Below are 26,864 nucleotides of genomic sequence, written 5' to 3'. Positions count from 1 at the left end.
TGTCAGCTCTCTCAAATCCTCTGCCATATTGGTAATCTCACATAGAGAGTACATCCTTGCAGTTAAAAAAAAACCACAGGCCTCTTTTTTGTTAGCTCTCAACACATTTGCTCACTGTATCTTTAAGCTCAGTTTCCTTACTTATTAAAGCTAAAAGTGAAGTAGGTGTCCCAGCTCCAACATTCTGTTAATCCCCACTGTAGCCCAGGAGCCTGAAAGATCTTTGGGCCTTAGGGTTGCTTCACTACACCATGTCCCAGGGCCCTAGTTCTCCAACTGACCATATCTGAACTAGCACAGAGATCTTGCTAGGCCTGAAGCCCTGTAGAGCTACTTCCAAGATCTATGCAGCCCCTCCTTCTGGGTCACATTGGTTGATAAGGGACACCTTCCTTCAAATGAACAAAAGCTTGTTTTCTCCTTGGGACCCTATATTACTTTTCTCATTGTTGTGACCAACTACCAGGTCAGAAGCAACCGATGTGGAGAAGGGTTTGTTTGGCTTATAATTCATCATAGGGAAAGCATGGCTAGCAGGAGTGGGGAGCATCTGGTCACACTGTATCCACAGTGAGAAAACAGAGTGATGAATGCTGGTGTTTAGATTTTCTATGCTTTTTTCCAGTCCAGGACACCAATCAGTGAACTGGCACTGCTTGCAGTTAGACCTTCCTCCCTCAATTAATTTAATTTATCTAAACTCAATTAATCTAAGCTCCCTCACAGACACGTCCAGAGGTTCATCTCTTAGGCAATTCTAGTTCCTGTCAAGTTGACAATCAATATTGACCCTCACAGATCCACTCCCCCACAACCCCCGGGAGGCCCCACAGAGCAGGCCTAATTCCTTCTGCATGGGCAGCTCTTTGCTGATTGATGAGCATGCTTGGGTTGCCTTCTGGTCCTGGTATCATCACTTCCACGTTCCCATCTACATTCTATTGACTGAAGACTGCTCTTAGCTAGGGAGGACCTTTCCCCAGGGCACCTTGGTGAGGTAAACAGAATCCCTCTCTGTCCCCACACAATAATGCAGCCTGTTGTCCCATGTATTCCACCCAGACAGTTAAGCTGTCTGAAGCAGGGATGGGCATCATGAAAGATATACGGCAAGAGTCAGGAGCCCTGGATATGAAAGGTGGTGTGGGTGAGAGGAAAATGCACCTGAAAAATAAACTCTGAGTTAGATGCTGTACCCTGGTCTCCAACAATTCACTGCAACCTGGGCAACCCACCCACCATAAGACTTGCTGTTGGGATCTGTGAAGTGAACATTGTCAGGCATTCTTCACACCAGGAGGTCCATCTTAAGTGGAACCACTTGTGCTTCTGTAAGGCCCTGACTCATTCCTTAGCTGTCCTGTTACCCATCTACCCTATAACACATGGTGAGTGTGTGTCTACTGTAAGCTTACTGCACTGTGATAAGTATCCATCTAGTGTGCCAGAACACTGGCTATGCTTATCATAAAGGCCATCAGGGCCTGGTGACCCTGCTCAGATCATTCAACTCTGTTAAGACTCTCTGTGGGCAGAGAGAAGAAGGACTTGTTTGGCATTAAGACTAATATAATAATGTACTATTTGAAGTGGGCCATGATAAAATGTGTCATTTCATCAAATACTCATCTCAGTTCGGCCCACTTACCTAAGGCCTGTGTGCAGAGCTCCTGCATCTGAGCTGGCCAGAGCTGGGCCTGGAATGGTATTTGAACACTAGCCCAGGCACACTTACATCCCTCAGACCGCTCAGCCAGTCACTACCCCATGTACCAGAGGCAGCATCTGCTCAACAGCAACCCCTACTGGGACTCTGGGGCCTTCAGGAGACTCAGCCACCTCGTGCTGGAGACGAATCTCAACTTTTCAAGGTAACACAGCTGGGTTGCCTGAGAGCTGGGGGCTAGAGGTGTTGCTGACTTCCCACAGAGATCACAACTTCCTTTTGTGGTAGGCACATAGGAGAAACAGAGTCGAAGCTCATGTGGAAGGCCAGGCTAGAGAAACTCTGGGTGGCAGAGGGGGCGCTCAGGGGCAGAGTTGTGCAGTTGCTGGGGGATGTCTTCTCTGCCCATGTGCGTAGGGCCTGTTTGTAGGAAGGGGTACTTACTATAGGTAATTCCTATGTGCCAAAGTCCCTTCAAGAGGCCAAGGAAACACAGCCTGGTTTGACCATCTCATCAAGTCTAGCTCCACTTTCTGGCTCTTTTTTTCCCAGGTTTGCCCACCAGTTCTTAGACCCAGGCACCTACGTGTTTCAAGACAATGCAGAGCCCGAGAACATTGCAGTGGTGCTGGTGAAGGAAGAGAGGGCAGCGTGTGGCCTTAGCCTAGCCCCTGTGCAGCCTTCTTCCCCATATCAACTTGGTAGGCTTGGTGTCATCAGGCGTAGACAACTGACCCTGGGCCCAGACTGGACAGTAATCACAGGTACCAATTAAGTTGGCATCCAGGGCTCAGGGTCTGGAGTGCTGCCTTCCAGCAGGGTAAAAGTATGAATCAGCCCTTCTACAGCTCTGGATGTGGCCCCAAATATGACAGGTTGGGGACTACCTTAACAAGGATGTCATTTGCAGGCAAATAAATCTGAATTTTTTCCATTTGGAGTAGTCTTTCTCAACCTCCCTCCTTTACTCCCTGACACCCTCAATCTTGGGGGAAGCCCAAGGGACTCTGATTGGAGTCTCAGGCTAGAAGAAATACCACAAGAACATTTTTCTGTGGGGTTCTCATCATCCTTTCCACTTGCCCCCACCCATCACAATTTAATCTGAACTCTCTGGTCTTGGCCTTGAATCAGAAGAAACTCAGATCATGCAGTAGGCAGGGGATATTGCCCCGTCACTGCTGAGCCTAGAGAGGTTGAAGGTTCATAACAAAGCCCACCTCCTCTTTTTCCTACCTCTTAGGAGTGCTGATGGCTGCTGGTTTGGTGACAGCCCTGTTCACGGGCCTGGGCCTCCTTCTCAGACCACCCATGCCCCAGGTCTGCCCCACCAAGGTTTGGAGTTCTCATTGGAGAAGCCTGGGGCAACCTCCATCTCCTGCTGAATATGTGCTCCTCAGAGACAAGTGAGTCTTTCTTCTGTAACCCTGTCCCAGCTCTGTTCTACCCAGGGGCTGATACAAGCACCATTGGCTCCTACTTTGAGCCAAGCACTTTGAGTGAAGCTCTGCCCTAGCCCTGGACAGGGTACTTTCCAGAGTTTGCTTGTGAGATGGCTCCACCATATGTGTGTGTCTGAATGCTAATGATAGCTCCTCCTTCCAGCTTCCTGTTCCATGAAGACCTCAGTCCTTGGGAATCTGAAGAAGGAGCTGATTCCAAGGAAAAGGACATGATTCAGCATGCAGGTATTGTGCTGGATTGTAGCAAACACCTTCCTCTCTATCTTTCTTCTCCACACCTTCACCAGGTAAAACCTCTGGGTACAAATGCCTCATGTACCTCCAAGTACCAGTGAATCATAAGACATTTTATGCATCCATATGAGCCTAACATAAAGTGGGTGCTTCTGGGTTTTGTCCCCATTTTATAGATGGAGAAACTGAGGCCAAGAAAAGTGAGTCTTCAAAGTAGTGTAGTGTGGAGAGAGTGAGGCAAGACTCTTTAATTACTATCATCAATTTGTCCACAACCAAGGACACTCTCCAACTTTTCCTGGCTCACCTTAGGGGCAGAAATGAGGACGGCTCTCCTTAGTATACACCACATGTCAATCAGATCCTCTTAGAGCTCAGGACAGCTCAGGAAATTCCCAATTTCACCATCCAGGGATATCCTTCTCTATCACAGCCCTTGGTACCAATGTTGAATAGAGTTTGTGAGTGGAGAGGCAGGGGAGGAAAGAGATGGGCATAGGGAACCTTGCCCCTGCTTGGGGTTTCTAGTGCTCCACATCCTTGGCAAGACACTACTTTCTTGTTTTGTTGATAAGAAACCATCCTAATGTGTTTCAGGTGTCTTGGTGCTTTCATTTGCCTTTCCCTAATGAGTAAAGAAGGACATTTCTCCAGGCGCTTGTGTGCTAGCTATATGATTCCCCTGAATAAACATCTAGTCTGGTGTTTTGCTCAGTTCTGAATCAGGTTTTTATTTAAGTTTTAGGATTTCTCTATATATTCTGGATGTTAATCCATTGTTACACATATGACTTGAAAAAAATCTTCTCCTATGTAGTGCCTTTAAAATTTCTTTCTAGTCTTTTTTCATTCAAGACATATTTATAGACAGGTACTATCAAACATAGAAAGATAACTCAGACATAGATGTTGCTCACAGACAAGCCAGAGAGGGGATTTTTTTGTTGTTTTAAGTGTGGGGAATTGAACACATTCCTTTTGTTTTCTGAAAGACTAATGGCAACACCATCTTCTTCATATCTGAGTCCATCTATCTAGGAGTTCATAAATTGTGCTCATCATTTAAAAAAACAACAAAAAAGAAAAACAACTTTTGGGCTAGAGAGATGGCTTAGTGGTTAAGGCACTAGCCTGCAAAGCCAAAAGACCCAGGTTCGACTCCCCAGGACCCACGTAAACCAGATGCACAAGGGGGCACATGCGTCTGGAGTTCATTTGCAGTGGCTGGATGCCCTGGCGCATCTATTCTCATTCTCTCTCTCTCTACCTGCCTTTTTCTGTATCTCTCCCTCTCTCAAGAAAATACCTTTGATTTACTTTCTCTATTGTTGTTTTGCTCTTTATTTTATTTATCTCTAATCTAACCTTTATTTTTTATTTAAATTTATTTATTATATATATATATATATATATATATATATATACACACACATACATACATATATACACACACACACACACATACACATGTCATTAATTACTTTTATTTAAAAGACAAGATAAAGAGCCAGGTGTGGTGGTGCGCGCCTTTAATCCCAGCACTCGGGAGGCAGAGGTAGGAGGATCGTCGTGAGTTCAAGGCCACCCTGAGACTCCATAGTGAATTCCAGGTCAGCCTGGGCTAGAGTGAGACCCTACTTCGAAAAACCGAAAAAAAAAAAAGACAAAATAATTTGTTTTATTGTGACATTTTCATACCATTGTATTTTGCTCATATTTATCCCGCATTATTCTGCTCCCCTCCCACTGGTATAGTTTCTTGACACATAGTTTCTTTTCTGTTTTATGTCATATGCATGTATACATATATATAAATATAATGCCACATTTGAGAAAAAACACAAGATATATGTAGCTGTGTTGGTTTGTTTCTGCATCTTCTGTTCTATTCCATGTACATGTCTGTTTTGTGCCAGTGCTATGCTGCTTTTGTTATATGGCTCTGGCTCTGTAACATATATATATATATATATATATATATATATATATATATATATAGAGAGAGAGAGAGAGAGAGAGAGAGAGAGAGAGAGAGAGTGTTAGGGTCTTACTCTAGGCCAGGCTGACCTGCACTTCACTCTGTAGGCCCAGGCTGGCCTTGAACTCACAGTGATCCTTCTACTGCTACCTCTCTAGTGTTGGGACTAAAGGTGTGTTCAGCCCAGCTTTGGAATATAATGTTTAAAAATTAAACAATATATATATGTATGTATATTTGTTTATTTTTATTTATTTGAGAATGACAGAGAGAAGGAGGGAGAGAGAGAGAGAATGGGTGCAACAGGGCTTCCAGCCACCGCAAACAGACTCCAGTCATGTGCGCCTCTTGTGCATCTGGCTAGCGTGGGTCCTGGGGAATGGAGCCTCAAACCGGGGTCCTTAGGCTTCACAGGCAAGCACTTAACCACTAAGCCATCTCTCCAGTCCTAAATCATATATTTTGATACCTCTAAAATTGCTGTTTTTCTTAGGATTGATTTGACAATTTAAGATATTTTGTGTTTCCATATGAAATTTAGGATTGTCATATATAGTTGCTAATTTAATCAAAATTCTTACTATTTTTGAGAGAGAGATAAAAAGGCAAAGAGAGAGAGAGAGAGAGAGAGAGAGAGAGAGAGAGAGAGAAAGAGAGAGAAGGACACAATGGGCATGGCAGGTTCTTCAGTCACTGTGAACAAACTCCAGACATATGTGCGCCCTTGTGGTACAGCTGTTACATTGCACACTTTGCATCACTGTGCGACTGGTTATGTAGGACCTGCAGATGCGAAAATGAGTTATTAGGCTTTACAGGTAAGTGCCTTAACTCTTAAGCCATCTCTCCAGAACAAGAATTCATAATTTTCTTTTTTGAGGTAGAGTTTCACTCTAGCCCAGGCTGACCTGGTAGTCTCAGGGTGGCCTCAAACTCATGGCAATCCTCCTATTTCTACCTCCCAACTGCTCGGATTAAAGGCATGCACCACCATGCTTGGTGTTTAAGAATTCTCATTATTTTTTTTTTATTAGTTTTATACTCTGTGAATACAGTCAATTTGGTACCATTACTAGGCTCATCCATTACCTACCCGCTCCCCCGGACCCTCCCTGTTGAGATATATGGGTCATGCATTCTGGAGTTAGCCCACAGTTATGGGTGGGATAAATGTCTGCATATCATGACCCAACATATGGCTCTGACATCCTTTCTGCACCCTCTTCCACAAAATTTCCCTGAGCCATGTTGGGTTCATTTTTGGTCTGCCTCAGTGATGAGGTGAGATGTTGGGGCCTCTGGGTCTCTGGATCTCTGATTTGGTAGGAGTTGATTTTTCTCTGTGTTGATCTCCTTCACCCTTGTGCTGGTAAAAGGTTCACCAAGAAAACAGCGCCCTTGCTTGTTTCACCAATTGTTCTTAGTTTCAGCTGGGGCCCTTTTGAGGTATTATGGGGTGGCTTTCTCCTTAGGATCTACATCTATCGGAAAAAGAAAAGCAGATTCTCCAACAGAGAGTAAGTTAGCACCAGACAAATGAGATCACCATTACTTTTTTAATAGAGAATTTAATAGGTGTAGGCCCTCTTGTAGCCCATGATTGCTGGTTGCTTGATAGTGGAGAGTGGGCTTATGTTTGGTTATGGTCCTCACTTGTTTCCTAGCTCCAGCTATGGGTCCCGTACCACTGAGGGGATCAGTTAGCTGAATCAAGTGCAGTTGGCTTCCCACCATGCCTGTGTGCCACTATTGCACTTGTGTGAGCATCATGACAGGTTATTTGTTGCTAAGTAGGTTAGACCATGAGTTGCTTGGACAGATATTGGTCATTTTCCCCCAGTCGACCATGTAGCACCTTCTGGCACTAGACATGCTGACTGTCTGGGGACTGACTCTCTTCCAGCTTCTGGCCATGCTATTCTATTTTATGTGTCAACCAATAAGGTGTCTTCAGCAGTAGGGTCTTACCACTAACCTTTGGTGGGTCATCAAGTACTCTGACAGAAATCTGTCTTTCTTTTAGGAAACCTTGTAGGTCCCCCTGATCAAAAGCTCATTGTGGATGATAGCCACATGCTGGTACTGGGAGTTACAGGTCAGTGCCCACTAAGAACAGGAAGAAAAAGATAACTAATATAAAAGAGATAGAGAGAAGAGAGAGAGATTAGGGGGGCTGTTGAAGATTAATGTCAGTCTTCATCATACCCTCTCCAGTGTCTTGTGGGTCAGGTGTTCCCTCTAAGGGCCTGGTGAAGGTTCAGCCATTTGGTCTGCCTTTTAGGATGTAGAATTTTATGGTACCATTGCCGTTTCGGTCTAGATTTGTGTTTCCCACCCCTCCATTACCCTCCCCTTCCTCCCCACCCATCCTATTGTCTAGTCCATGAGAAGCTTGCTGGGTATGTAAGGCATCTTGGGTAGATTCAGGTTAGGTGATGTAGATGAGTGAGACTGTGTGGAGATATTTTTTCTGTGATTGGGTAAGTTCACTGAGAATGATCTGTTCCAGGTTCAACCATTTTTCCTCAAATTTCATTGTGTCATTTTTTTCTCACTGCTGTATAGAATTCCATTATGTAGATAGACCACATCTACATTATCCATTTTTCTAGTGATGGACATCTGGGTTGATTCTAGAATTGAGCCACTACAAACATGGTTGAGCAAATCTCTCTGGCCTGTGGTTTGAAGGTTTTAGGGTAGATGCTAGATGCCTAGTAAGGGAATAACTGGGTAGGTTGGTATCTCTGTAGTCAGCTTTTCAGGAGTCTCCAGATTGCTTGCCAAAGTGGGTGTACCATCTTACATTCCCACCAACAGTGGATGAGTGTTCCTACTTCTCCACATGCTCACCAGCATTTATTTTCATTTGATTTTTTGATGTTTGCTATCCTTACTAGGGTAAGGTGGAATCTCTTTGTTGTTTTAAGTTTCATTTCCCTGATGATTAGGGATGACGAACATTTTCTTTTTTTTTTTTCTTTGAACTTCCAGTTTTTATTCAAACAATTATTTAACAAGCAAACCATTCAATCAAATTTTAAAAATTAGGGTGGATTAATTTACAATAAAATCATCAACTTAAAATATCATCCCCTTTGCTTAGTTAGGGCCAAGGAGGCCAATAGTTCTCATTCAAACAGCAGGATTGCACAGTTGATGTTTACAGCTGTATTTGATGGTAGAGAAGCATCATACAACTTCTACTCTCACCATCTTTTTCCTCCACAGTTCAAATACTTGTTTAGATCAATACTCAGATTTCAAAACCAGCTGTATTTTGAAAAATATCTATAACTAATCTTACAAGAACACTTTTAAAACAATTCTTACAGAAAACAAATACTTTATAATTTTGTAGCACGTTAGACTGCTTAAAGAAACAGCAAAGTTGAAAAACTAATGTACAAGAATTAGTCAATTTTTTATAAAAGCCATCAAATAAAATGCTTTCCTAATTAACCTGGCTTCTCATACCCAGCAGAGGTAACCGTGAGAAGCAGACAGCACCGTTCTCGGGTCGTGGTTGTAGCTGCCAGCATGAGCATTCAGAGCAAGGAGAAAGCAGAACACGACAAGTCCACAAGTTCCAAAACGGGGAAACAAACAAAAAACCTCTCTAAAGTTTTCTCTGTATTTGTTTTCAAGTCATGGTGAAAGTTCACAGCAGTTTGAAGGATTATGAAAGATTATGTAGGAGGCCCGCTAGAACAGAGATTAATTACACTCCTAAAGAAAAACTGTAGAAAGTATAGTACTGTATTACTGTGTTAACACTCTACATTGTAAGCCATTCGAACAAATATAGTCTTTGATTCATTTACCAGGTTAGGCATGGTAGCTTTTAGACAGAACATTTTCGCACTCTAATGTGGGGGGGAAAAATTAAAAATAACCACCATAAACAAATACATAATTTATGACAGCTAGCCAGGCATTTAAATCAAGGAAAGTGACTTTGAGATTTTGAGATAAACGAGAATTATTTTCAGTAACCATATATTCTAAAAACTGCTTTTTATACCATACTAACTGAACTTATTCAACTTTTAACTTTTAAGTTTGTCACCGTTGTGCCAAAATTCACACCTATGTATAACTTCTTCAGCTACTAAGAGTATTTTTTAAGGGGAGGGGTTCAAGGTAGGGTCTTGCTCTAGCCCAGGTTAACCTGGAATTCACTGGGTGGTCTTGAACTCATGATGATGATCCTCTACCTCTGTCCTCCCAAGTGCTGGGATTAAAAGCGTGTGCCACCACACCCATCTTATTAAGAGCATTTTAAAGCCTGAATTTTGGCCCTATTTTCATATTTCTGTGCTTAGCATACACTTGAAAACAACTAAGATAAATACAGACAAGGGACAAGGTCCTAAATGCCTATGAGGAATAACCTTCTCCTTAATTTGACAGATAGTTGTCACATGGACACAGAAAAGAACACCACTGAGGTGATAAGTATCGGTCAAACAGCCTCATTCAGGAAGATGACTGAACATCCCTCCACAACACAGAAACCAAGCAGCAGCTTCCACTTACAGATGTCACCCTGGCTGTGAATGACCCCAGCATTAGCACCACAGAGCGAAACTTAAAGAATTGTTTTAGCAGGCGTGGTGGCATACGCCTTTAATCCCAGCACTCAGAGGGCTGAGGCAGGAGGATCACTGAATTTGAGGCCAGACTGAGACTACATAGTGAACTGTAAGGTCAGCCTGGGCTAGAGGCACATGTGTGCCTGCTTGTGTATATGGTGCACCAGGGCCTCTTGCTGTGCTGCCAATGAATGCCAGATGCTTGAAGTCACTTTTTTCTTTTTGTTTGTTTTTCGAGGTAGAGTCTCACTCTAGCCCAGGCTGACCGTGAATTCACTATGTAGTCTCAGGGTGCCTTGAACTCATGTGATCCTCCTACCCCAGACCCATAATTCTTATTATATTCTGGCCACAGGGTATGTTTCTTTCCTCTTTTGAATAAAAATTGAATAATAATTTCAAGGTAATGTGGAAGTTGCTTGATAAATGAAAATTCCTATTAGAAAATAATGGACCAGCACTGTAATCCCAGCACTTGGGAAGCTGGAGCAGAAGGGCTGTTATGAGTTTGAAGTCACTGAAGGCTACAGAGCAGGACCTTGTCACACAAACACAGAACAACCACCACATCAGAAAAACAAACAAGCAAACAAAGAAACCCCAACCCAATGTAAGTACATACTATAAAATAAAAATAGAAAATGGCCATTTTGGAATTAGTCTTTTGCCAAAGTCTACTTTTAACCTTTTTTTTTTTTTTTTTAACTTTTAACTGCCAAGGTCAGGCATATCCTATGTATCACCACCACCAAGAACAAAACACACAAAATAAGCTGGGTGTGGTGGTACATATCTATAATCTCACACTCAGGAGGCAGAGGTAGGAGGATCGCTGTGAGTTCGAGGCCACCCTGAGACTATGCAGTGAATTCCAGGTCAGCCTGGGCTAGAGTAGACCCTACCTCAAAACAACAACAAAAGACAAACATATACACACACAACTGAATTATCAGGGCATTATCTATAAATGGAAATACCAAGCCTCCAGATGCTAATGATTAACTAGATTTTTCATTCTTTTCTCTAATACCAAAGGTTACTTCTTCTTCTTCTTTTGTTTCTTTTTTGGTTTTTCAAGGTAGGGTCTCACTCTAGCCTAGTATGACCTGGAATTCACTATGTAGTCTCAGGGTGGCCTTGAACTCATGGTAATCCTCCTACCTCTGCCTCCCAAGTGCTGGGATTAAAGGCCCCAAAGGTTATTCCTTGAATGAACAAACTCATCAGCTTTTGTTATCTAGCATGCAAACTAATTTATCAGTATTTCTTTTAAATATATCAAAGAACACTATACCATTTTTATCTCCTGAATACTAATCCAATTCACAAAAAATTGAGAAAAAAAATTTAGTTTTCACATGGGTAGAAATAAAGGTCTAAATATCTCTAATGACTTCAGAGCTGACCTTCCCTGGCATATGAGTGTTTCCAGTTTGGTAAGGACCATGTTAACTAACTTCTTTCCTTGCAGCACTAACAGCAGACATCCAGCAAAAATACGAGCAGGAGTTACAGTACAGTAAGCAAATGTGGAGGAATTTTTCTGTGATGCTAGTCGGCTTGTTAAAGGTCCATTTCCACCATAGTTCAACTCAGCTGAAATAACTTATCCAAGCCCCTGTTGCTGTAGGTTGAGGGAGCATGGGGTGAGGATGACTGAGGGCAATGCTCTACGCCATGAAGTAAGTATGCTCTGCAGCAAAGACGCTACTTGTCTGCTCACACACTATATTTGAAGGCTGAAAATCACTGCCGTGGCTATGAAGTAATACCATACCAATTTTTATATCTGAATAACTACAAATGTAGAGCTTTATGGAATGCCACAAATTTTATTATAAACAGAATTTCATTGAATATTAGATTATCAATAAGGTAGAAGAAATAAATTACATACATTTATAGGTAGTAACCTACAAAAATGATTAGATAAAGTAAGCAAGTTATTCCTAATTGTTTCCAGTTTCTTTTTCCTGGGACAGCTCAAAAACAGGTCTCTGGAAAAGTATCATGTACATAAGAAATGGCATCTGGTGTTGAGTAGTCATTCTCACACATAATTGTTTTTGAGATATTTATTCCACTCACTGTGAAGGAGTCTACAAACCACTTCTAGGAAAAAGGCACTTTGTTGTGAAGTTGAGAAGACTCAGATGGGCTTAAAAGTCAATATTCTTGTTTCTATTACTGAATACAGAGGATACCAGTTTATAGAATATAGCTGGCCACATTACAAATAAGCCAATCAGCAACATTAATTATACTTTTGGCAAAACAGTAAATTATGATATTTCTCCAAAAACTAACATAGTTCCAAGTTCAATAGTAAAGGAGAAAAAATTACCAGCAGTTGCTACTCCAGAGTTTAAACTGTTTTCCACAGAATTTCATGCCTATAGTTTGGTCCTCTGCAAATGTTTTTTTCGGATGAAAACCCTGGCTGGCAGAGGTGTGTTTGTTTCTAGGAGGGAGAACCTGGGTCAAAAAACCACTAGGAGTGATGAGAAGTGCATCTCTGGTCAGACCACCAAGTGAGGAGGTAGTTTATTCTAAGAAGTTCTCAAGTCAAGATGCTTGTGCTCATCAACTGTTGAAGAGAAAGACAGGGACACTTCTCCAGGGAAGTCAGAACCAGGGCATCAGTGCAGCTTGAAAGTGGCTCTTTTCTGATGACGGAACTTTGTAAGTATCTTGTTACATCACCACACATGGCAGCCCCATACAACCCTGAGTCCCATCATCACTGCTGTTGAGCTTTTTCATTCGGTACTGGCGGATCTCAATTACCAGTGTGTAAAAGGCATCTTCTGCGTCCTGTCTGGTCTTGGCTGAGGTTTCAATGAATGGAATTCCATAACTCTTGGCCAGTTCATGAGCTTGCTTTGTGTCAACTGTCCTTGTTGGCAAGTCACATTTGTTTCCAACCAGCCCATAAGTACATCATCTGAGTCCTTTACTCGCTTAATCTGCTCCCTGTAAAGGTTAATATCTGCAAATGATGTGCTATTATTGATGGCAAATACGCAGAGGAAGCCTTCGCCTGTCCTCATATATTGGTCTCTCATGGCACTGTACTCCTCTTGTCCGGCTGTATCTAGTATGTCCAACAGACAGGTCTCACCATCAATTACCACCTGTTTTCGGTAAGAATCCTCTATGGTGGGATCATATTCATCCACAAAGTGGTTCTGGATTAGCTGGATTGTCAATGCACTTTTCCCAACACCACCTGCTCCAACCACTACCAGTTTGTACTTAGTCATTTCACACCAGCAAAACCTCAAGCTCCGCTGACCCTGCTCCGGGCCAACTTTGGACCTCAATCAGGAAAACTGCCGGAGACCCCGAAACCGCCATGAACAGCCCCCACCCGGGAGCGGCACTTCTGATGAACATTTTCTCAAGTGTTTGCCATTTGTATTTCTTCCTCTGTGAACTGCCTGTTCAGCTCTTTGCCCCATTTTGTGAGTGGGGTGTTTGACTTCTTACTGTTTAGATTTTTGAGTTCTTTGTAGATTGTAGAGGTTAGGCCTCTGTCAGTTGGATAACCAGCAAATGTTTTTTCCTATTCTGTGGGTAATATATTGGCTTTGCTTATTGTGTGCTTGTCTGTAAAGAAACTCTTCAGCTTCATGTGATCCCATTGGTTGAGTGACTGTTTAAGATCGTGAGCCACTGGGGTTTTGTTCAGGAAGTCTTTTTCCATTCCTATATCATGGAAAGTTTTTCCTATATTTTCTTCCAGTAGTAGTCGAGTTTCTGGTCTTATATTGAGGTCTTTGATCTGTTTGGACTTGAGTGTAGTCATGGCGAAATGTTTGGATCAAGTTTCAATTTTCCTGCATATGGTTATCTAGTTTGTCCAGCACCATTTGTTGAAGATGCTGTCTTTTTGCCAGCCTATATTGTTAGGGCCTTTGTCAAATATCAAGTAGCTATACTTGCTTGACCCAAAGTTCGGGTCCTCGAGTCTATTCCATTGGTATATACTCCTGTTTTTATGCCAGTGCTATGCTATTTTTATTACTATGGCTTTGTAATATAGCTTTAGATCAGGTATGGTGATGCCTCCAGAGGTATTTTTTTGCTGAGGATATGTTTGGATATGTGAGGCCTTCTGCCTTTCCATATGAAATTTGAGATCATTTTTTTCTATCTCTGTGAAGAACACTGTAGGGATTGTAATTGGAATTGCATTAAATCTGTATATTGCCTTTGGTAGGCTTGCCATCTTCACAATGTTAATTCTGCCTATTCAAGAGCATGGGAGGTCTTTCCATTTTTTCAAGTCCTCCACAATTTCTTTTTTGAGTATGTTCATTGTATAGATCTTTCACTTCCTTAGTTAACATTATTCCAAGGTATTTTATTTTTCTTTGTTGCTATTGAAAATGGGACCATGTCCATTATTTCTTTCTCTGTATCTTTGTCATTTGCATATTGAAATGCTACTGATTTTTGTGCATTGATTTTGTATCCTGCCACTTTGCTATAGGAGTTAATCACCTTCAGGAGTTTTGGGATGGTGTCTCTTGGGTGTCTTACATATACAATCATGCCATCAGCGAATAGAGCTAACTTAACTTCTTCCTTTCCAAATTGTATCCTTTTTATTTCCTTCTCCTGTCTTATTGTTGGAGCTAGGACTTCCAGTACTATATTGACGAGCAGAGGTAAGAATGGACAACCCTTCTTGTTCCTGATCTTAATGGAATTCCTCTAGTCTCTCTCCATTAAGTATTATTTGGGCCTTAGGAGCTTTGTATATTGCCTTTATTATGTTAAGATATGGACCAACCATGCCAATTCCCTCCAATGTTTTTTTTTATTTTTTATTTATTTATTTGAGAGCAACAGACACATAGAGAAAGACAGATAGAGGGAGAGAGAGAGAATGGGCACGCCAGGGCTTCCAGCCTCTGCAAACAAACTTCAGACGCGTGCACCCCCTTGTGCATCTGGCTAACGTGGGTTCTGGGGAACTGAGCCTCGAACCGGGGTCCTTAGGCTTCACAGGCAAGCACTTAACAGCTAAGCCATCTCTCCAGCCCCTCTCCAATGTTTTGATCATGAAGTGATGTTGTATTTTGTCAAAGGCCTTTTCTGCATCTATTGAAATGATCATGTGGTTTTTGTGTTTAACCTTATTTATGTGGTGTATTACATTGACATATTTCAGTATGTTGAACCACCCCTGTGTTCCTGGGATGAATCCTACTTGGTTAAGGCAGGTAATGCTTTTGATGTGTTGTTGGATTTGGTTTGCAAGGATTTTGTTCAGGATCTTTGCATCTATGTTCATCAGGGAAATAGGCCGGTAGTTTTCTTTTCTTGTGGCATCTCTGCCTGGTTTTGGAATTAGGGTGACAATGAAAGGAGTTGGGTAGCTTTCCTTGTTCTCCAGTTGTGTGGCACAATTTGAGGAAGATTGGTTTGAGTTCTTCCATGAAGGTTTGATAGAATACAGCTGAGAAGCCATCTGGTCCTGGACTCTTCTTTTGGGGGAGGTTTTTTATTACTTTTTCAATCTCCATGAGTGTGATGTGTTTATTGAGGTGATTAATCTGCTCTGAGTTTAGCTTTGATAGATTGTATGCATCCAGGAATTTATCCATCTCCTCCACATTATCCAGTTTTGTGGAGTAGAGGTTTTTGAAATAAGTCCTGATGATTCTCCCAATTTCACTTATGTTTGTTGTGATTTCTCCTTTTTCATTTTGAATTTTGTTAATTTGAAGCTTCTCTCTTCTTTTTTTTTTTGCTTGATCCAATTGGCTAGTGGTTTGTCAATCTTGTTTATTTTTTTCAAAGTACCAGCTCTTTGTTTTGTCAGTTGTCTTAATTGTTCTCTTCATTTCCAACTCATTAATTTCTGCTCTGATTTTAATTATTTCTTTCCTTCTGGAGCTCTTTGGGTTGCATTTTTCTTGATTTTCCAGTTCCTTTAGTTGGATGGTTAGGTTATTGATTTGGGATCTCTCTATCTTTTTTATGAAGGCATTGAGTGCTATGAATTTTCCCCTGAGGACCGCCTTCATTGGTTCCCATAAGTTTTGGTACGATGTGTTCTCATCGTCATTCAATTCTAGAAATTTTGCAACTTCATTTTTTATTTCATCCACTATCCATTCATTGTTTAAAAGTGTGCTGTTCAAGCTGGGCGTGGTGGCACATGCCTTTAATCCCAGCACTCGGGAGGCGGAGGTAGAAGGATCGCCGTGAGTTCAAGGCCACCCTGAGACTACAGAGTTAATTCCAGGTCAGCCTGCACCAGAGTGAGACCCTGCCTCAAAAAACCAAAAAAAAAAAAAAAAAAAAGTGTGCTGTTCAATTTCCAGGTGCTGTTGGGATTCTTGGTGGGTCTTTTGTTATTAATTTCTAGCAATATAGCATTGTGATCTGATATCATGCAGGGAATTATGTCAATTTTCCTAAATATGTGGAGGCAGTCCTTGTGACCCAGTATATGGTCTATTTTAGAGAATGATCCATGGGCTGCTGAGAAGAATGTGTAGTCTGTGGATCTGGGATGGAAAGTTCTGTAGATGTCTGTTAGGTCTAAGTTATTTATGGTTTTGTTGAGCGCTCTTACTTCCCTGTTGAGTTTCTGTTTGGATGATCTGTTTATTATTGATAATGGTGTATTGAAGTCCACAACTATGATGGTGTTGGTGGTTATTTCTGTTTTATTGTAGAGTAGGTTTTGGTTTATGAACTGTGGTGCCCCTGTGTTTGGTGCATACAGATTTATGATTGTAATATCCTCTTGATCGATCATTTCCTTGGTAAGAAGGAAGTGGCCTTCTTTTTCTTTTTTGATTATTTTTGGTTTGAAGTTATTTTATCTGATATTAATATAGCTACACTTGCTTGTTTCTTATTCCCGTTTGCTTGGAATATTGTTTTCCACCCTTTCACCCTTAGCAGGTGTCTGTCTTTAATGGTGAGGTGCATTTCTTGAAGACAAGAGATTGAGGGGTCTAATTTTTGGATCCATACTGTTAGCTTGTGTCTCTTGATGGGTGAATTAAAGCAGGGGTAGCAGGGTAATCACCCCTGTGCAGTGAGGCAAGTGGAAGTTTGTTGGCCTGGGACCCTTTTCCTACAATAAGTGCAGAAGTTTCCTGAAAATGGGATGGGGGTACAGCAGCTGCTATGGGGGAGAGGTGGGCTGCCTGCCCACCAGTGAGGGAATCAGCGATTCCCTGTTTTTTCCCCTTTGTACCCTACCACTGGTAATCTATTGGAGATTACTCTCCCCTAAAAGACCCAGTGAACCCTTAATGTCTTGCTTTTCTTTCCAGGGAATGTGCGGTGCAGTTACACAGTCACAGTCTTGGCCAGAAGTCCCCAAGAATTCTTATTATTAATGAACTTTCTTAGTAGTATTTTCTACATCTATTGAGATGATCATGTGATTTTTTGTGCTGCATTTTCACTTATTGATTTGCATATGTTGAACTGTCTTTGCGTTCATGGAATGAAACCAACTTGGTCATGATGTATGATCTCTTCTTTGTTGTCTATTAAGTATTTTACTAGCTTACAAATTTTTCAGTTGCTTACAAAGAATTAGGTTTGATTATGATGTATTCATACTAATTCTTTCCTTTCTCCCCTTCCCCCCTTCTCCTTTTTCCTTTCCTCCAACTTAGGTTCCTTTTCTGTAAACTATGGAGCACTTGACAAATTTGCATGTCATCCCTGTACAGGGGCCATGCTAATCTACTGTGTATTATGTAATCTTCTTAATTTGATCTCAAATTTGGTTTGCTAGTATTTTGTTAAGATTTTTGTGTCAATTTTTATCAGAAAAATGAAGATTTTTTGTGTGTGTCTGAGCACACATGTGTATACTGTGCATGCACATAAGTGCTGAAATTATACATATGCACAGCCATGTCATCTTTTTATGTGGATGCTGGGGTTTTCATGCTTATGCAACAAGCATTCTTACCTTTTAAGCCACCCTCCCAGCTCCCAATAGTTTCCTTTTTGCTGTGCCTTTATTTGGTTTTGGTATCAAGGAAATGGTAGCTTCTTTGCCTGTCTATTTTACAGGAGTGCTTGAAGAACATTACTGTTAGTTCTTTAAAGGTCTGGGCTAATGTAAAATGGAATCTGTTTGGTCTTGGGCTTTCTTTGTGAGGAGGCTGTATTACTGCTTGTGGTGGTTTGATTCAGGTTTTCCCCATTAACTTAGGTGTTCTGAATGCTAGGTTCCCAGATGGTGGAGATTTGGGAATTAATGTCTCCTGGAGTCAGTGTGTTGTTGGGGGTGAGCTTATAGGTATTATAGCTAGTGTCCCCTTGCCAGTGTTCAGCATACTCTTCTGTTGGTATTGTCCACCTGATGTTGCCAGGAAGAGGGCTCATGCTATCATTTTGTCCTGAAATCATGGAGCTTCCCCTCATGCCTTTAAGCCAAAATAATCCTCTTTTTTCTCCACAAGCTACTCTTGGTTGAGTGATTTCTACCAGCAATGTGAACCTGACTGCAACACTGCTTCAATCTTATTGCTCATTTTATATATATATATATGATGTATTTAGGTTTTTGGCATCCTCTTTTATTCCCTTACCCTAGCTCCCATTATTCTGGGGGCCCTCCTTAATGGGGTTGTATTTGCTGTGGGGTCATTAAGGCTACAGTCAGTTCCAGTAGGGTTGAGGGGATGGGAACCATGCCTCAGTATTTCTATCTACTCTGTGGCTCTTACAATCTTTCCACCCCCTCTTCTGCAATGTTCTATGAGCCATGACAGGCCTGTTGGCAGTCTGATGTGGTGTTGAATTCTCTGTAGCTTCTGTGTTTATGTTTTGACAGGTTTTTATCTGTCACTATCACCCTGGAACTGGGCTAGCCAGAATGCTAACCAGAATGAGGGTTTCTATGGAACTTATTCATGTTGTTTTAACTTTTGTGTAATACCCCCCTCATCATCCCTACCCTCTACCCTTCTATGCCCCCCAATATTATACCTCTCCCCTAACCTGTAAAGTAACTCCTCTTCTCCCCTCTCCTTATTCCTTCTCTCTCTTGGTCTCATTCTGGTTCTATGTTCATATTCCTGCATGATCACCACTTGCATTCATCTCCAATTGAACCCAGTTAGGAACTGCAGATGAGAGAGTATAAGCAGTATTTGTTTTTCTGTGCCTGAGTGACCTTACTTAGAATGATTTTTTTTTAAACTCCATCCAATCTCTTGCAAAATTCAGGTTTTCTTTACACTGAGTAGAAATCCATTGTCTATATGTACCACATCTTCATTATCCATTCATCAGTTGATAGGCATGTAGACTGATGCCAGTTCCTAGCTATTATGAGCAGAAGCAAACATAGCTGAGCAGAGATCTGTAGTAAAGAGTGGAGTCTTTAGGGTATATGCCAAAAAGTACTATAGCTGGATAAAATAGTACATTTATTTTCAAATTTTTAGGAATCTCAATACTGATTTCCACAGTGGTTGTACAAGTTTGCACTCCCATTAGGAGGGGGTAAGAGTTCCTCTTTCCCCACAGCCTTGCCAGCATTTGTTGCCATTTGCTTTTTCTCATGCATGCTATCCTGACTGGAGTGAGATGAAATCCCAGAGTTGTTTTCATTTCCATTTCTTTGATGACTAAAATGGTGAACATTTCTTTTAAATGTGTAATGGCCATTTTTATTTATTCATTTGAGAATTTGCTGTTCAATTCTGTACACCTTTTTTTATTGTTTAGTGTTTTGAGTTCTTTGTAGATTCTAGATATTAGACCTTTGTTGGAGGTATAGTTGGTGAAGGTTTTCTCCCATTCTGTGGTATGTCTATGTTGATGGTTTGCTTGTCTGTATGGTAGATTTTTAGTTTCATGAAGTCCCAGTGGTTGAGTGTTGATCCAATTTCCGGGGCTACTGGGTCTTATTTAGGAAGTCTTTCCCTATGCCTATATAGTTGGAATGTATCTCAATTTTTCCTTCTAGTTTTTTAGAGTTTCAGGTCTTATATTGAGGTCCTTAATCCATTTACAGTTTGCTTTTGTGCAGGGTGAGAGAAGTAGATCTAATTTCATTTTTATGCATGTGGTTATCCAGTTTATCCAGCACCATTTGTTGAAGATACAATCTTTTCATCAATGTATTTTTGACCCCTTTGTCAAAGATCAGGTAGCTGTAGTTGCTTGAATTTAGAGATGGCTCTTCTATTTCATTAATCTATGTATCTATTTTTGTGCCAGTATCATGCTGTTTTAGTTACTATGGCTTTGTAGTATATCTTGAAATCAGGTATGGTGATCCCTCCAGACATATTTCTTTTGTTGAGGATATTTTTGGATATTCAAGGCCTTCTATTTTTCCATATAAATTTTGAGACTCTTTTTTCTATCTCTGCAAATAATATTTTCATTGGGATTGCATTGAATCTGTATAATGCTTTTGATAGGATGGCCATTTTTCACAATATTAATTCTTCCAATCCATGAGCATGGCAAGTTTTTCTATTTTCTTGTGTTATCAATTTCTTTCTTCAGTACTTTTATATTTTCTTTGCAAACTCCCCTGGTTAGTGGTATTCCAAGGCATTTAATTTATTTGTGGCTATTGGAAATGTGGTAGTGTCACTTTATCTCTTTCTACATATATTTATTTTTGTTGTGTAGGAAGGCTAGTGACTTTTGTGTGTTGATTTTGTATCCTGCCACTTTACTCAAAGAATTTATCACCTTTAGAAGATATTTGGTGGAGCCTTTTGGATCACTTATACATAAGATCATGTTTTCTGAAAATACAGTCAGTATGAGTTCTTCCTTACCAATTTGTATGCTTTATATTTGTATCTCTTGTATTACTGCTTGAGCTAAGACTTCAAATACTATGTTGAAAAAGCAATGGTGAGAGATAGGCACCTCTATAGAAATTATCAAGATCAAAGCAGAAACTAATGAATTAAATAAAGAAAATAATTTATCATTATTATTATTGTTGTTGCTGTTGTTATTATTATCAGACACAGAGAGAGAGTATTGTGAGAGAGAAAGAGAGAGAATTGGTGTGCCAGGCTCCCCCCCCCCCACCAGCCACTGCAATTGAACTCTAGACACATGCACCATCTTGTAAGCATGTGCAACCTTGTGCTTGCATCACTTTGTGCATCTGGCTTATGTGGGGCCTGGAGAGTTGAGCATGAGTCCTTAGGCTTCACAAGAAAGTTCCTTAACTGCTAAGCCATCCTTCCAGCCCAAGAAAACAATTTTAAAAGTTGATGAAATGGAGAGCTGATTCTTCAATAAAGTAAACAAGATTGTAAACCACTGGCCAACTTGATGAAAAGAAAAAAGCAAAGACCCAAATCAGCAAGATTAGAAATGAAAATGCAGGTGCTAGGAAATGGCTAAGTGGTTAAGCTACTTGCCTGCAAAACCCAACAACCAGAGTTTAGTTCCATAGTACTCATGTAAAACCAGGTGCACAAGGGGTCACATACATCTGGAGTTTGTTTGCAGTGGCTAGCGGCCCTGAAATGCCCATTCTCTCTCTCTCTCTCTCTCTTTCTCTCTAAATAAATAAATAAATATGTTCTTTAAAATAAATGAAAACGGAGATGTTACAAATGACTCCAATAAAATTGGAAGACTCATCAGGGAATATTTTAAAAACCTGTATTCCACAAAATTGGGAAACCTGGAAGATACAGATGAGACTCAATCACCTTCCAAAACTGAATCCAGAACATTTAGACTTACTAAACAAACTATTACTTTTAACAAAATTGAAAGAGTAATTTAAAATCTCCCAATGAAAAAAATATCCAGGCTCAGATGATGTTGTAGTCAGGTTTATATTGCTGATAGAAATCACCCAACAAAGAGCAGTTTGTTGGGGGGAAAGAGGTTTATTTTGGCTTACAGGCTTGAGGGGGAAGCTCCATGATGGTATGGGAAATGATGGCATGAGTACAGGATGGACATCACCATCACCCCCTGGCCAACACAAAGTGGACCATAGCAACAGGAGTGTGTGCCAAACACTGGCAAGGGGAAACTGGCTATAACACCCATTAGCCCGCCTCCAACAGTACACTCCCTCCAGGAGGCGTTAATTCCCAAATCTCCATCAACTGGGAACCTAGCCTTCAGAACACCTAAGTTTATGGGGGACACCTGAATCAAACCACCACAGATGAATTCAATGGTGAATTATACCAAACCTTCAGTCAAGAACTAAAATCACTTCTCAAATTATTTCACACAATTGAAAAGGAGGAAAGGCTCCTGTTGTAGTCAACTTTGTGTTATTGGCAGAAAATACCTGACCAAGAGCAGCTTTTGGGAGGAAAGTATTTATTTTGACTTACCTACTCAAGGGGAAGCTCCATGATAGTAGAGGAAACAACAACACCAACAACTAAACATAATGGCACAGAATAAACATTCACAGTGTAAAAGATGGCATTGGGTATAGCAACTAAATAGGAGATATAAAAACTACAGGACAAACATCAAACTCAGTACTTCCAAGTGTGACAACACTGGCCAGAGACAGTCTCCAAGTTTGATAATGCTAACCAATGACAAGTCTCTGGAGTTCCAATGCCACTCCTCTAGCTAGGTTACTCACAGTCCCAGAAAACTTCATCCAGTGCCAGCATCTCTCCTTGGCAGCCATTCTATAGTCCTGGAATCTTCCACTAGGTTTCTACTGCAACTCATGGTCCATCCTCAGAGCACCATTGGGCCTCCACACAAGTAATCCAAGAAGCCAATTTCACATTGCCTATGACAATTTCTAAGAAACAAAACCATGTTGCAAATTCAATGACCCTTTTTCTTGCATTTGTTAGACTCCATAGTATCAGGTGGGATACCAACTTGTTAATCCAGGAAGAATAAAATAGACTTTGAAGAACAGTCACCCTCAGCTTTCAGGCCCTTTCAAAAGAGTCTGCATTCTTCTTGTTCCAGTGCAGATTAGCTGGGCCAATCTCAATGGTTGCAATCTCAACTTCGCAATTCTGGCAGAAAACTGCTTGTAGGAGGAAAAGATTTATTTTTTTCTTATAGACTTGAGGAGAAGCTACATGATGGCAGAGGAAAATGATGGTACGAGCTGCAGGAGAATGTGCTAAACTCTGGTAAAGCGAAGCTGGCTATAACACCCAAAAGCCCATCCCCAACAATACATCACCTCTGTGAGGCTCCAGTTCCCAAATTGCCACCAGCTGGAGATCTAGCATTCAGCACATATACATTTATTAGTGATACTTGAATCAAACCACCACAGCTCCCAAACTCCTTCTATGAAGCCAGAATTATTCTAATATCTAAACCAGATAGAGGAACAACAAAAGTAGAAAATTATAGCCCAATATCCCTAGTGAACTTAGATGCAAAACTCTCAATAAAATCCTCACCAAATTCAAGAACACAACAGCCAGGTTGGTGGCACATGCCTTTAATCCCAGAACTTGGGAGGCAGAGGTAGGAAGATCGCAGTGAGCTCAAGGCCAGCCGGAGACTACATAGTGAATTCCAGGTCAGCCTGGACTAGAGTGAGACCCTACTTCGGAAAACAAAATAAACTAACTAAAAGAACACAAAAGCATCATACACCTTGATTAAGTAAGTTTTATTCCAGGGGTAGTTCAACATATGGAAGTTGATAAATGTAACTCACCACATAAATAAACTTAAACACAAGATTCACATGATTATTTCAATAGATACAGAAAAGACCTTTGACAAAATAAAATACCCCTTCATGATTAAAATGCTGACAGGGCTAGGGATAAAGGGACCATATTTTAACATAATAAAGGTTATTTATAATGCACCCAAAGGCCCAGATCACACTAAAGCATTTTTAATAAGGTCGTGATTAAATGAAGATCCTTTATATTATTTATATTTATTTATTTGAGAGAGAGAGAGAGAGAAAGAGAGAGAGAGAATGAGTGTGCCAGGCTGTCAGCCACTGAAAATGAATTCCAGATGCATGTGCCACCTTGTGCATCTGGGTTACATGGGTCCTGGGAAAAAGAACCTGGGTCCTTTGGCTTTGCAGGCAAGCACTTAACCACTAAGCCATTGCTCCAGCCCTTGATTGTCTTTTTAATGAACTAATTTTGTTTAATTGATTCTTTGTGTTCTTCTTTTAGTCTTTAGCTCATTACCTTTGCCCTGACCTTTATTATTTCTTGCCAATTACTGATTTTGAGTTTACTTTGTTCTTGTTTTTCTAGGAGCTTGAGATGTACCATTAAGTTTATGACCTGAGAGCTCTGATTTTAATGTAAGCACTCATAGCCATAGTTATAAACTTTCCTCTGAGAGTTATATTTAATTCATTCCAAATTTTCTAATAATTTTGTTTGAATTTTCATTTGATTTTAGGAAATTTTAAAATTTCCTTTCTGATTTCTTCAGTGACTCACTGCTTGTTCAGCAGTGTTGTTCACTTTATGCGTACTTGTATAGCTTCAAATTTCTTTTCTCTTTCTTGTCTTTATTAGTTATGTACACAGTGTGTATACAGTCATGCCGATACCACCCTTAGCCTCCTCCATGATGGATGTGAGAGTGATAATGGAGAGTGGGCTCATGTTTAGATTGGTTCTGACTTGTTTTCCAGCTCAGCTATGGGTTCTGTTCCATTTAGCAGATCAGTTAGCCAAATCAAGAGCAGTTGGTTTCCCACCATGGCTGTGTGCACTATTGCACTTGTGTGAGCATCATGTCAGGTTGTTTGCTGCTGAGTAGCTTAGACCATGAGCTGCTTGGACAACTGTTGGTCATTTTCCCCCAGTCACTAATGTAGCACCTTCTGGAAGTAGATGAGCTAATTGTCTGGGGACTGACTCTCTTCCAGCTTCCAGCCATGTCACTCCATATTTCTTACCAACAGCATATGGTGTCTTTAGCAGTAAGGTCTATCCACTAAACTTTGGTGGGTCATCAAATAGTCTGACAGAAATCCATCTTCTTTTGGGAAACGTTGTAGGTCTCTCTGATCAACAGCTCACTGTGGATGTTATTCACATGCTGGTACTGGGAGTTACAGGCCAGCACCAAAGAAAAGAAGGAAGAAAAAGATAGGTAATATAAAAGAGAAAGACAGAAAAGACAGAAGGGAGAGAGAGAAACAGAAGATTCAGGTCAGTCTTCATCATACCCTCTCCAGGTCCTTGTGATTCAGGTGTTCCCTCTAAGGACCTGATGAAGGTTCAACCATTTAGTGTGTCTTTAAGGATGTAGAATTTTATGGTACCATTGCCATTTGGGTCAAGTTTTGTGTCTCCTACCCCCACACTTGCCCTCCCCTCCTGCCCCACCCACCTACTGTCCGGTCCTTGAGATGCTTATTAGGTATGTCAGCATCTTAGGCAGATTCAAATTAGGAGCCGTAGATGAGTGAGACTATGAGATGATTATCTTTCTGTGATTGTGTGAGTTTACTGAGAAAGATCTGTTCTAGGTTTGACCATGTTTCTTCAAATTTCATTGTGTCATTTTTCCTTACTGCTGTGTAGAATTCCATCATGTAGATACACCATATCCTGGTTATCCATTTGTCTAATGATGGACATCTGAGTTGATTCCAGCTTTTAGATATTATTAATTGAGCAGCTATCTAACTGTTCTTTGGTTTTGTTGAGCTCTCTCACTTCCCTGTTGATTTTCTGTTTGGATGATCTATCTATTGCTGATAGTGGAGTATTGAAGTCCCCAACTATGATGGTGTTGTTGGTTATTTATGGTGCAGTTTATTCTTATTCATTTATTTATTGTTTTTGTTGAGGCAGGGTCTCATTCAAGCTCAGGCTGACTCAATCTGTAGCAAGGCTGTCTTGAACTCATAAGCAATCCTCTTACCTCAGCTTCCCAAATTCTGGGATTAAAAGCATGTATACTGGATCTACAGGTGCAGTTTAACTCACAAGCTAGTTTTTTAATATTTTGTCTGGATTATCTTGAAGTCACACATTATTATTGTATCTGGACCAGTGTGTCTGTTTATGTCCAGTAGTATTTAGTTTGTGAAATGGAGTACACCAATATTTAGTGCACAAGCATTTACAATTTTAGATAATCTTGGTAGATTGTTCCCTTTAGTAATCTGTAGTAACTTTCTTTATCTATTCTGAGTAAGGTTAGCTTGAAGTCTACTTTATCAGATACAAATGTAGCCATTCATGATTGTTTTCAGCTTTAATTGTTTAGTAGATTGACTTTTATCTTTTCATTTTCAATCTGTATATATTTTTGCTAGTTACTTGTGTTTGGTGTAGACAACAACAGATCTTGTATTTCAATCTTATCAACTAGTCTGCATCTTTTAATCTGATAACTAAAACAGTTTACATTCAAAATTATTAAGAGTGGTTTACTGATGCAAATAATTTTGTTGGTTGTCTCCTCGATTTACTCATAATTATTCTTTCTTCTCTTCCTCCTCCTCTATTTATGTTCAAGGTTTGCTGTCTTGTTGAGCCAGACATGATGATTCTTTCCTTCTTCTCCTTCTTGACCTATTCTTCTCCTGAAATTCACTCTTTCCTGTGTTCTCATGGTTGAATCTGTCTTTCTTTGTTCTATGCGTATAAGATTCTTTTAAGTGTCTTCTGCAATATTGGATTTAGAAATTTTTCTGTTGGTTATTTATATTTAGGACTTGTAACATGTCACTTCATGATTTCTTAGCTTTTAGAGTTTCTTCTGAGAGGTCTGATGTTATTCCCATGTGTTTGTCTTTGTACATAATTTGGTGCTTCCTTTTATAGCTTAATTGATGTTTGAATATAGTATTTCCTCAACTTTGTCTTCCATCTCTGATATTCTTCTATTTTGATACAGTCTACTTGTGACACTTTCTTTGATTGGGTGGTATTTATTTTTTTTATTTTACTTCTAACAATTGTTTGATTTATCTTTTAGATCTTAATTTCTTT

The 26,864-nt window shown here is 40.4% G+C and overlaps 2 pseudogenes; both read right to left on the bottom strand.

The window, feature by feature from the left end:
• Positions 1-12,559: 12,559 nt before the first annotated feature.
• LOC101596940 lies at positions 12,560-13,250 on the bottom strand (annotated as a pseudogene).
• A 4,353-nt stretch (positions 13,251-17,603) lies between these two features.
• Positions 17,604-17,702, bottom strand: LOC123459746 (annotated as a pseudogene).
• Between the last annotated feature and the right edge of the window lie 9,162 nt (positions 17,703-26,864).

This window comes from Jaculus jaculus, chromosome 3, assembly GCF_020740685.1.
Source record: "Jaculus jaculus isolate mJacJac1 chromosome 3, mJacJac1.mat.Y.cur, whole genome shotgun sequence".
NCBI classification, from domain to species: Eukaryota; Metazoa; Chordata; class Mammalia; order Rodentia; family Dipodidae; genus Jaculus; species Jaculus jaculus.
This window is presented reverse-complemented; position numbering and strand designations above follow the sequence as displayed.